The sequence below is a fragment of the Schistocerca gregaria genome, chromosome 5 (assembly GCF_023897955.1).
Source record: "Schistocerca gregaria isolate iqSchGreg1 chromosome 5, iqSchGreg1.2, whole genome shotgun sequence".
Classification (NCBI taxonomy): domain Eukaryota; kingdom Metazoa; phylum Arthropoda; class Insecta; order Orthoptera; family Acrididae; genus Schistocerca; species Schistocerca gregaria.
Window position 1 is genome coordinate 538,481,497 of NC_064924.1, and position 11,027 is coordinate 538,492,523.

At 42.4% G+C, this 11,027-nt stretch overlaps 1 non-coding gene across 1 annotated transcript; it reads left to right on the forward strand.

Annotated features, from left to right (window-relative positions):
* The first annotated feature begins 5,821 nt into the window (after positions 1–5,821).
* Positions 5,822–5,895, forward strand: Trnas-cga (transfer RNA serine (anticodon CGA)). Its single transcript has one exon. It is a non-coding gene; the product is annotated as a tRNA-Ser (tRNA).
* Positions 5,896–11,027: the final 5,132 nt, after the last annotated feature.

The window sequence follows — 11,027 nt, forward strand, 5'->3', positions numbered from 1 at the left end:
ACCAGAGACAGGCTGACGCTATAGTGTTGCGCACCAGGAAGAAGACAGGGACAAACAGTCACAGACCGAGGGACAGAGAGAAAGAGCGTGTGTGTGTGTGTGTGTGTGTGTGTGTGGGGGGGGGGGGGGGGGGTGGGTGGGTGTCTGTAGTGTCCTGTGTGTTCTACACAGCGGTTGATCCTGTCTCTCTGAATGGAATACGTAGTGTCGCAGTGTCTGCAAATGGCGTGTGTTTGCTTGGCTCCCTTCCATGAGTGAATCGCACTTCCAACAAACAGTTGTTGTTTACTTCCCACTGAAGGCTCCGTTTCGCAGGTAGCTAGTAGTGGAACGAGTTTTGAGGTCAGCTCTAGATGGGTCTTGTAATCTGCTTCATGTGTATGAGAACGGTATTCCAGCACTAGCAACGAAGGTTTGAGTCAAAATTTTATTTTGGGTAAGCACCCTTACTGCTCAAAAAAACTGCACTAGAGGAAACCAAGGTGAATATCGCTACACTGGTTAGCAGACTCAGATTTTAATCCAGTGTCCGTGTAGTAACACGACGGAAAGATCTCTGTTTATTCAGGGAGTATAGTGCATCAAGCAAATGAGGTGCTGTTCATTCATTTTAAATTTATCAGTTGATTTTATATAGCTTTTTTCCTTGTTAAGTAGATTTTTTGGTAATATATATTCTTTCCTTTAAACTGCACAAAGTAACTAAGGTGCTGTTTTTGTTTTAATATTTAAATTTGTCAGTTGGTTTCGCAATTGACTTGTCCAGTCCTTTCCCTTGTTAAGTAACATTTTTCGTTAAATTGAAAACATAGTCTTTAAAACTTAACCACGGCAAGCTCCCGTGTTATTAAGGGCCAAGATAATTCATTCACGTCGCTTTGATGATATATGCGCTTAACAGTCGTTCTCTTGCAGGAGATATTATACCTATGTGCAGAAATTGTGTTGATGTAAGGCTAAACTAACAACCAGTATCAGTCCTTCCCCGTCCGTCCGTCCCCCCCCCCCCCCCCTCACCACCCGTAACTAAAGTTAATCCGTCGATTAAACGGAGATATTTTGGAGGCACTTGATGTTCACTTATTTTAAAAAGGTATTTTCTTTACTTTCTATTGCATCGCTTACCTGTCAAGATATTTTATTTGCTGATATTTGTGATAATTTGTTTTCCTAAAATTTAGATTAAGTTTCATCTAAAAAAAAATTTAAAGCTGATGGACGTTATGAAAGTTTCAAACTTGATGTTATACTCCATTGCTAAGCTTTTTAAATTCTAAGCAACTTAGTTCCATTGCAAGTTCTTGTGTAAATATGAATTTATACTGCCATACATTTGGAAGTAAAAGAGAACCGGGCTACGGTGCTATAAATGTCGGTAATTGTGATTTGACATTACAGTTCTTGGGGTATTTTGTGATACAAATAAATTTTTTAAAATACTGCTTAACACCAAGGGCTCAAGCACATCTCCTACACCACAGGCGAGGAAACACCCACTTGGTCTACCATTAATTAGTGTTTATCTGTTTACAGCCGCGTGAGACAATTCCAATCATATAATTTTCTGAAGTACAAACCCAAACAGTCCCAAGGGGGATAGTTCGACACAAAACTCCCAAGGACTGAAGTATTTTTCAGGATAGCACAATTTTAATTGGCAGTGACACTGCCCCCATGCCAGTCATACATAAAACTTCACTGAATGATACACTTGCTGTGACAAAAAGAGAACCACAGCCCACACGTTCAGCATATGAGCTCATAGAACATGAGCAGTCTGTATGTTAGTGCGTTACTGTGCGGGGGTCCACATAATGAGCAGATTTCACTTGTGTGCAGCGAGTCCAATGTTTACAGTAATCAGGATGCCATTCACAACCCAACCATTTGGCTCAGCTACCGATGTCTGTCTATTGACGACAAATTTGTGCTAGGCACCAGCTACGCTCGGTTCCAGACCAGCCTGTCCCACTGCTGGTCACACAGCTGACATATCAGTATGTGGAGTTCAACCGTCATAGCTGCTTTCCTTTATCAGTATCTTCCTCGCTGGCTGTCTACCAGTTCATTACCTTCCTCCAGCTGTTCCCCAGGCTAACGCCAGAACGCCCATCGCCAACAATAGCCACTGCTATCCGCAAGACAAATCCTGGCGGATGCGCCCTGAAGCCAGAGGAATGAATTCCATTGTGTACCACCATTCAACGTCCAAGGCTCTGTTGCATCGGCCGACTTGCCCCACTTGTCGTTCTAAGACTTGGGCTTTCCATGTGCCATTCGTCCCAAGCCTCCCTTTGCCAGCTTGGGTTGCTCCCCTGATCAGACCGCAGAGATGCTGTCGCAGGCCGCAGTGTACTAGTTGCGACCTCTAGGCACCGTAGCTTCACATAGCGTTCGACAGAGGAATCAGGCGGAAATTTGAATTTCCCATTATTAAAAGCACAATATGCTCCACTGAAACCGCCACAAGAGTTGACCAACAGTATCCTGCCTGCCAAACTAACCTCACCAAGATTCCCTCTGCTCCATAAAGTTAAATACCACCCAAGGATAAAGTGAAAGAGAGACATCGCCGTGCATGCGCATTTACCCTACTGTTGTACCTCCCAGAGACCTCTCCTCCCAAACCCTAACACTTCACTCACGCTTGTACTACCTGCAAAGTGTCTCACGGCCCTATCGGGCTTACTTGTTGTCACAGCTATTGATCTGAATTTCATACTGTTTCACGTGATATTAATGACCCGGCAACATGTTCATTCAAGCTTTCCTCTTACAACTATTGTTACATTTTAACGTTCCTTAATCCGAATACAACCTTCTGCTCACAGAGACTAAATAGCCCGAAAAAGTTGAACAGAATTCGGTATAGAGTGTACTGAACATATTTGCTCCTTCTTAATCACTAAACAACTGATTTCACTCTACAGCCTCTACATAAGGATCCATCAGCTATTGATATTCATAACTGTCCTCGTCCTAAACCATGCTTACAGTAACTCTTTTTTTTTTGTTGAGTAATCAGTTTTCCGACTCTTTTGATGCAAGCGCCACTAATTCTTCTATTGCACCAACCACCTCATCTGAGAGTACCACCTGCAATCTACGTCCTCAGTCCTTTGGTGGATGCATTTCAATGTCTGTCTTCCTCTAATGTTTCTGACATCTACGACTCACTCTAATAGTAGGGAAGTCACTCCCTGACGTCTCAACATGTCCAAATCTCCTGTCCGTTCACCGTGCCAATGTTTTCCATATATTCTTTTCCTTGACAATGCTGTGGAGAACCTCCTCATTCCTTATCAGTTCACCTAGTTTTCAATATTTATCTGTAGCACAATGTCTCAAATACTTCGTTTCTCTTCTACTCACATTTTCCCACAGTCCACCCTTTACTACAATACAATGCTGTGATCCAAAGATAAATTCTTAGAAATTTCATCCTCACATTAAGACCTATGTTTAATATCAGTGGACCTCTCTTGGCCGGAATGCACCTCTTACCAATGTTGGCGTGCTTTTGTTCCTCCATTGTTATACGGTTATTGTAATTTTGCTGCTTAGCTAGTAAGATTCGTCAACTCTATGAGCTTCGTGACCATCAATTCCGACGCTAAGATTTTGCTCTTCTCATTTCTGTAACTAATCATTGCTTTCGTCTTTCTTCGATTTTCTCTCAGTCCATATTCTGTACTCATTAGGCTGTTCATTCCATTCAGCATATCATGTAATTCTTCTTCACTTTCACTCAGGATAACAATGGCATCAGCGGATCGTATCTTTGATGTGCCTTCAGCTTGCATTTTATTCAGACTCCTGAACGTTACTTGAACTAGCATCATTGCTTCTTCCATGTACAGACTGAACAGTAGGGGTGAAAGGCACCCATGTCTTACACTTTTTAATGCGTGCACTTCGTTCTTCGTCGTCGGCTCTTATTATTCCCTCTTTGTCCTCGTACATATTGCATATTATCCGCCGCCCTCTGTAGCTTATCCATATTTTTCTCAGAATTTCGTACGTCTTGCACCATTTTACATTGTCGAAAGCTTTTTCCAGCTCCACAATTCCATAAACGTCTTTATTTTTCTTTAGTCTTCCTTCCATTATCAACCGCAACGTGATAATCGGTCTCAGGTGCCTTTAACTTCCTAAAGCCAAACTGATCGTCATTTAACACATCCTTAATTTGCTTTTCCATTCTTCTGTATAATATTTTTGTAAGCAACTTGGATGCATGAGCTGTTGGGCTGAGTGTGCGATAGTTCTCGCACTTGTCAGCTCTTGCAGTCTTCCGAACTGTGTAGATGATATTTTTCCGAAAGTCAGATGGTATGTCGCCAGACGCATACATTCCACACACCAACATGAATAGTCGTTTTATTCCCAATGCTTTTAGAATTTCTGATGGAGGGTTATCAATTTGATCTTAAGTCCCATTATATCATTTTCCTGTATTGTTGATATTACCCTATCCTCATCTCACCACACATCGTTCTCTTGTTTCCATTTCACTTGACTGATCCCTACTGTATGTAGATCGAGCTTTTACATTTCATTTTTCATATTTTCTAACCTTCCTATCACGTTCAAGATTCAACGCCGTCACTAGTAGAACGTTATCATTTCGTTGGTTAGTCAATCTTTTTCCCGTGGTCACCTTCCCTTTGGCAGTTCCCTGCCGGAGATCCGAATGGGGGACTATTCCAAAATCTTTTGTTAATGGAGATATGATGATGTCTTTTGGATACGTGTTAGGTGTCTTTAATTCAGTATTTCCCAATATCTTCTGCATCCTCATGCCGTTGATCATTGCTGAATCTTGAGCCTTTGGGTGCTGTTTCCCACCCCAAAGACAAGAGAGTGCCCCGAATCCCTGCCTCCTCCACCACCCTCTTTGACAACGCCTTTGTCTGAATGACGGGTGCCTACTTATGACAGAGGTCTTTGGCCGCCAATGCTGATTATTAATCAACATGTATGCAGTGGCGGCTTTCGAACGCGGGACCGGGGACTAATGATACACGCTACACCTTTGTTTTTGTTTTTTTTTTCTTTTTAGCTGCCCCGCTCCACATTCCAACTTCGTGATAACGTTTCTTTTTTTTCCGCTCTACCTGTTTTCTTTCTAGGGAGTGAAAAAGTGATTCAAAGAAATGAATATAAATTGCCACCTCAATGTTTGCCACTTCTCCTCGAGGTCACCCAAGACGTTGCCATATGTTCGATGACCACCTGCTAAGGTGTCCGTCCCAGGTAGCTGAGTGGTCAGCGCGACAGACTGTCAATGCAAAGGGCCCGTCAATGCAAAGGGCCCGGGTTCGATTCCCGGCTGGGCCGGAGATTTTCCCCGCTAAGGGACTGGGTGTTGTGTTGTCCTAACCATCATCATTTCATCCCCATTGACGCGCAAGTCGCCGAAGTCGCGTCAAATAGAAAGACTTGCACCAGGCGAACGGTCTACCCGACGGGAGGCCCTCCTCACACGACATTTCATTTCACTTTCTAAGGTACTTACAACGTGAGTTCAAACACTCGCAAGGCTCGGCGGTATGGTGTTGGACAACTTGAGCGCAGAGGGCCTCTGTCAGCATCTTGATATATAGGGCTTTTCTTGTGATGGAAAAATGTATTCCGCTAACGTCCAGGGGGCTCAAAATCAAATGTTCTTGAATGAGATGTGGCTAAGCCATGTCTCCGCAGTATCCTTTCTTTCAGGAGTGCTAGTTCTGCAAGGTTCGCAGGAGAGCTTCTGTAATGTTTGGAAGGTAGGAGACGAGATACTGGCAGAAGTAAAGCTGTGAGACCGGGCGTGAGTCGTGCTTCGGTAGCTCAGATGGTAGAGCACTTGCCCGCGAAAGGCAAAGGTCCCGAGTTCGAGTCTCGGTCGGTGCACACAGTTTTAATCTGCCAGGAAGTTACAAATCCTCTTGTTTGAACTCTTCAACTTCATAGGCCTTTGGTCGTGACGCTCTGCTTCAAACGTTACTTTGATCGTCGCACTGTGGCAAGATTGCGCCATAACAGATACAGCTTACGCAGAAGTAAACAACACCGATAGCGAAGTGGTGGCCGGCACGCAGGGCATTTCTGCACGCTTATCGATGTGCGGTGTGCCAGAGAAATTACGTGACGTACTGCTCTGCGGATATAATGGGAAGCGTTTTCTTACTGCCGTGATTAATCATCAGAACTGTGAGAAGCCGACCTCTCACGGGACGTGAACGCTTTCGTCGACAACCAGTTGGTAGAATTAGGGCCCATGGGTAGTAGTATACAGACCACAGGTGCACGTACGCTAAACCTAGTGCAATATATTGAAATTACTGACAACATGTCATTTAGCGTCAAATATTTGTTGAACCTCAGTCTGGAGACTTTCTGTACATCACCGATTGTTTCTTCCGCACATAATTAAATGAATAGTTTGAGTAATGCGCTATCCTGGAGTGGGATCTCTCAAACTGAGAGAGGCAGGCTCCTCATCCTCCAAGAATTTCATGAAAGAATCAATTTGAGTTATCCCCTTTCTACTGCACCATTTGTGCTGGTTAGTTCCTACATATCTGCTGATTCTCCTGGACCAACTAGGCCACCATACCCTTAGGACGTCTGCATACAAATGGCACATTCACAGGCTCATTCGCCCGTCCGAAGCTCTCCCATCCTTCTCACTCCTCTGACCGCCATGATTCCTACTGCAAGGGAAACAGATCAAACTAGTGTAGCATGTTAGAAGTGCGTAAACTGTAGCTTTAGTTTTAGCTGAGAGAAACCTCACACCGAGTGCTGAGGACAATAAATAAATATCCTCCAGTATTAGAAGATTAATTTGATTTACACATTAAATGGGTTAAGAGTAGCACTTGCAACCTATATCTTCAACTGATTGCTTGATATATTACAATTTCTGTCTTCTTCTACAATTTGTATCTCCACAGCTCCCTCTAGTACCACAGAAGTTAATCCCTGCCATCTTAACAGCTGTCCTACCATCCCGTCACTCCTTCTTTTCAGTGTTTTCCGTATATTCCTTTCCTCGCCGTCACTCCAGAAGACCTGCTCATTCCTTACTTTATAAGTTCACCTAATTTTCGTTATTATTCTGTAGCACCACATTTCAAACGCTTAGATTCTCATCTTTTCTTTTGAACTAAAATACTTAATTGGCATAGTGAACTGTGTTGAGAGGACACTATTTTGTACTTCGGGAAATGAAAAGAGACTATGTTATTACTCTGGGTTGCCTAGTGTATTAAACATAGCTAAAGTTTGTAAACTAATAGGAGTGTTGGTTCAATGTACTTTCACTGACGTTACAAGAACATTGTGACTAACAGTTGCTTTCCAAGTGAACTTGATGGAAACTGCATGCAGACTCTGGTGTAGCTGAATGGGCTTTCACCAAGTGGCGGGAGTGATTCAAGGCCGTCGTCATGTCAGATGCTATATGGGTGAGGCACCATACACTCACCCTTCCTCTAAACTCGCCTCTCGTTGTCCTTGTGAATGCTGGCATCACAAGTTGTTAGATAGATGGGTCAGCCATTATAGAGGACTCCATGATGGATTGACGTCATGTGTGCCTATTGGTGGCAGCAGTGATGCACGAATACACTTTGTAAACAAGAAGAGGATGGATTAGGGTGCACGCCATCGAGGAACACGCGTTTGCTCGCTGCATCAGATTCATAGGAAGAGGAGTGCTGAGTTACAGGGTTAATCGCTGGTGGTCTATCACCTATTTTCGTGAGACAGGACCTGATTCTAAAGCAATGATGAACAGGACCCTAAGTCGTCTTATTAAGTTAATGAAGTGAGTCTTTATCATAAAGTGATTGTGGTCCTTAAGTGTCCATTGTGCACACATACATTCGTGGTTACATGGGAGCTGCTCAAAGCAGGGGATGTTGAGCAACATACATTGAACAGAGAACTATAAATTTGGCTTCTTTGCTAGTTAAACGTTAAAGTCACAGGCGTAAGCTACATGGCTTGTAGAAATTAAGAGTGCTTTGCTTAGAACCCTTCATATCTACGTGCTAAGTTAGGGCTCCTTCTTGCCAATATTCACAATATTTGATAGTTTAACGGTAAGGATGTTGATGGGGACTGAATTTCATCAACTGCAGGATGGTTGTAAATGACAGATCTCTATGGTGAAATCAGATTTATCATAACCATAGGAAGAAAATGCTTGGTATCACATGTTTAACACTTCAGATTATAGTAATGGAAGCAAACACTTGTTTCAGCAACGGGTGACCATGCATAAGGTGACCATTTGTCAGTAAGGACCTATTAATGAATTAGCGATGCTATTGGTGCCTCGTCAGCTTCAGACCGCGATTTTCTACATCCCCTAATTAATGTCCTTGCACGAACAGAATTTCTGGATATGGGATTCTTCTCAGACTGGTTTCCTGTAGTTTTCCAATTACCTGCAGCTATTGTAGAGAAAAATAGTGCTAAGGTCGTAATATAATATTGAAACGTCCCCTTAGAAAAATTAATGAATTACTATGCTGATAAACCTCTTACATTATTTGCTTTTCAAACATCTGAGCGAAACTGAACGTACGCAGACATATTTCTCTTTACTTAATCTGATCATCACTAAACTGCCACACAATATTTTTAGCACAACGCAATCTGACTTTGAAAAATCCCTACAAAAGAATGGGCCTGACTAACATTAACCTATACCTTTCACAAATCACTTACCTCAAAAAAATCTTCGTTTCTCGAACTATTGCAACACAGCGAGCGCCACTACTGCCAGCTAAATAAAAGATTCTAACTACTGAACGGACTAACTACTGATAGGCATAGATAGCAAATAAAAGATTTTGATAAAGAAAAAACTTTGTATTTACCTTAACTGCGTTCAAAATTCATAATATATATATATATATATATATATATATATATATATATATATATATATATATATATATAATCTCAGCCATGATGTCCTATATTACAAATTTACTCTTTCTGATGCACACACGCCCTGTTCGTCCGTTCTCAAAATTCTGTCATCTCTCTCCCCGCATCCAACACTGCTGGTGGCTCACCTCTAACTGAGAAACACTACGCGCTGTTTACATCCAGCTGCCCAAGAATACAATAGCAAACAACAATGCAAACCAGCCACAGACTGCACACAGAACAGACAGTGATTTTCATACAGAGCGCTACGTGCGGTTGCCAATATAAAACCAGGGTTCCCGGGTTCGATTCCCGGCGGGGTCAGGGATTTTCTCTGCATCGTGATGACTGGGTGTTTGTGATGTCCTTAGGTTAGTTAGGATTAAGTAGTTCTAAGTTCTAGGGGACAGATGACCATAGATGTTAAGTCCCATAGTGCTCAGAGCCATTTGAACCATTTGAAGCCAATATAAAAACCTAAACAGCCTGGTTACAATATCAAGTAACCAGCGATAATCATTGGTTGCCACTGGAGCTCTTCTAAGCAAATAAGGATTAATAATTTGACATTGAACAGTTAGTACCCTAGCTCATTTAAATAGTTAATAAATTTGTACTGATGTATCTGTACCTAGTTGTTGTCCTGTCAAGCTTGAATTATCTGTAACTACTCAAGAAATAACAGGATCATCACGACCGTTCCGTACATGTCGTCGCGCTCATTACGAAACATTCATTTGTACTGATCATTTTGTGTGAATTAGTCGGTACCTTTATTATCATAGGATCATGTTGCGATCTGTATGTGTTTGTAAATTCCTTAGGTTTGTGCTGTTGGTGATGGAGAGCTATGATTATCGTGGATTGAGTGATAATGTACGTGGAGATTGCACCAGTAGCGATTATTCGCTGGATATTTTAGATAAGACATTGATTGTGTGATATCTTGTGTTGCGGACCTCCTCCTTTTTATTTTGTTCACTTGCCGCCCGGTGTAGCCGCGAGGTTTTAGGCGTCTTGTCACGGTCCGCGCGGCATCCCCCGTCAGAGATTCGATTCCTCCCTCGGGCATGGATGTGTGTGATATTCTTAGGGTAAGTTAGTTTAAATTAGACTAAGTAGTGAGTAGGCATAGGAACCGATGACTTCAGCAGTTTGGCCCCGTAAGACATTACCACATATTTCCAATTTTCACTTGACATAGACATGCGCGCCTAGATTTGTGACTACACTTGGTCATGTTTTTCTGGAACAGTCGTACCAGTGATCTATGTCAGAGATGTCAGAGAGATAGACGTGTTATGTTACTTTTCACTGTACAGCCCTTCTTTTCCCTCAAGTGTCCTCACTGGATCTGTGAATATAATTATGTGATTCATTTTTGTCTTCTTCTGGTGTTTGAGCTGACAGTTTTGCATCTATTGTGACATCTGCTCAGACGTTAGAGGTAGTTCTCACAGATGCTCCTGCTGAGTTTCAAGCTGTTGTCAACTTGTGTTTTCTTTTCTTGCTAGCAAAGCAGGTATGACAGGCAAATAGGAGTAGGGATCTACTGGTTTTTGAGGCCATGGTTGGTAGACAGTCCTCTCCCTCACTACTTTACAAAAGCGGTTTTTGGTCTCTGGTGCCGCCATTTTCAGCGCCCGGACGCTGAAGCTTGAGATGAACAGTAGACTTTCCGATGTTCTCCGTGAATTATGTCCTCGACGACGGTGTGTATGTGAAATAGCTAGCTTGAAGTATGGATTTATCATTCCTTTTTCAGATGATACTTGTTGTTAGAGTAGAGAGAGAATTTTTATACATTTATTCCATAAAATTGGGCAGACGACTTGATTACACAACGGCACTTTACCTTAAGCAAGGACCACGAGTTGCAAGCTTAGTTGTATTAGACTTCAGCATCTACTGTGATAAGTAGAGGTTAGATGTACGTGAAGGATATTATTAAGTTGAGATTCTATGCATGTTCGTTATTTTGGATAGGAACACAAGCATGAAGGGCAAGGACATTGAAAGCCATTATCTACATTGCACCACATGGTCGCTGGCTGCACAGACAGTGAAGAGAGGACGTGCTTTGCCTAACTTGAGTG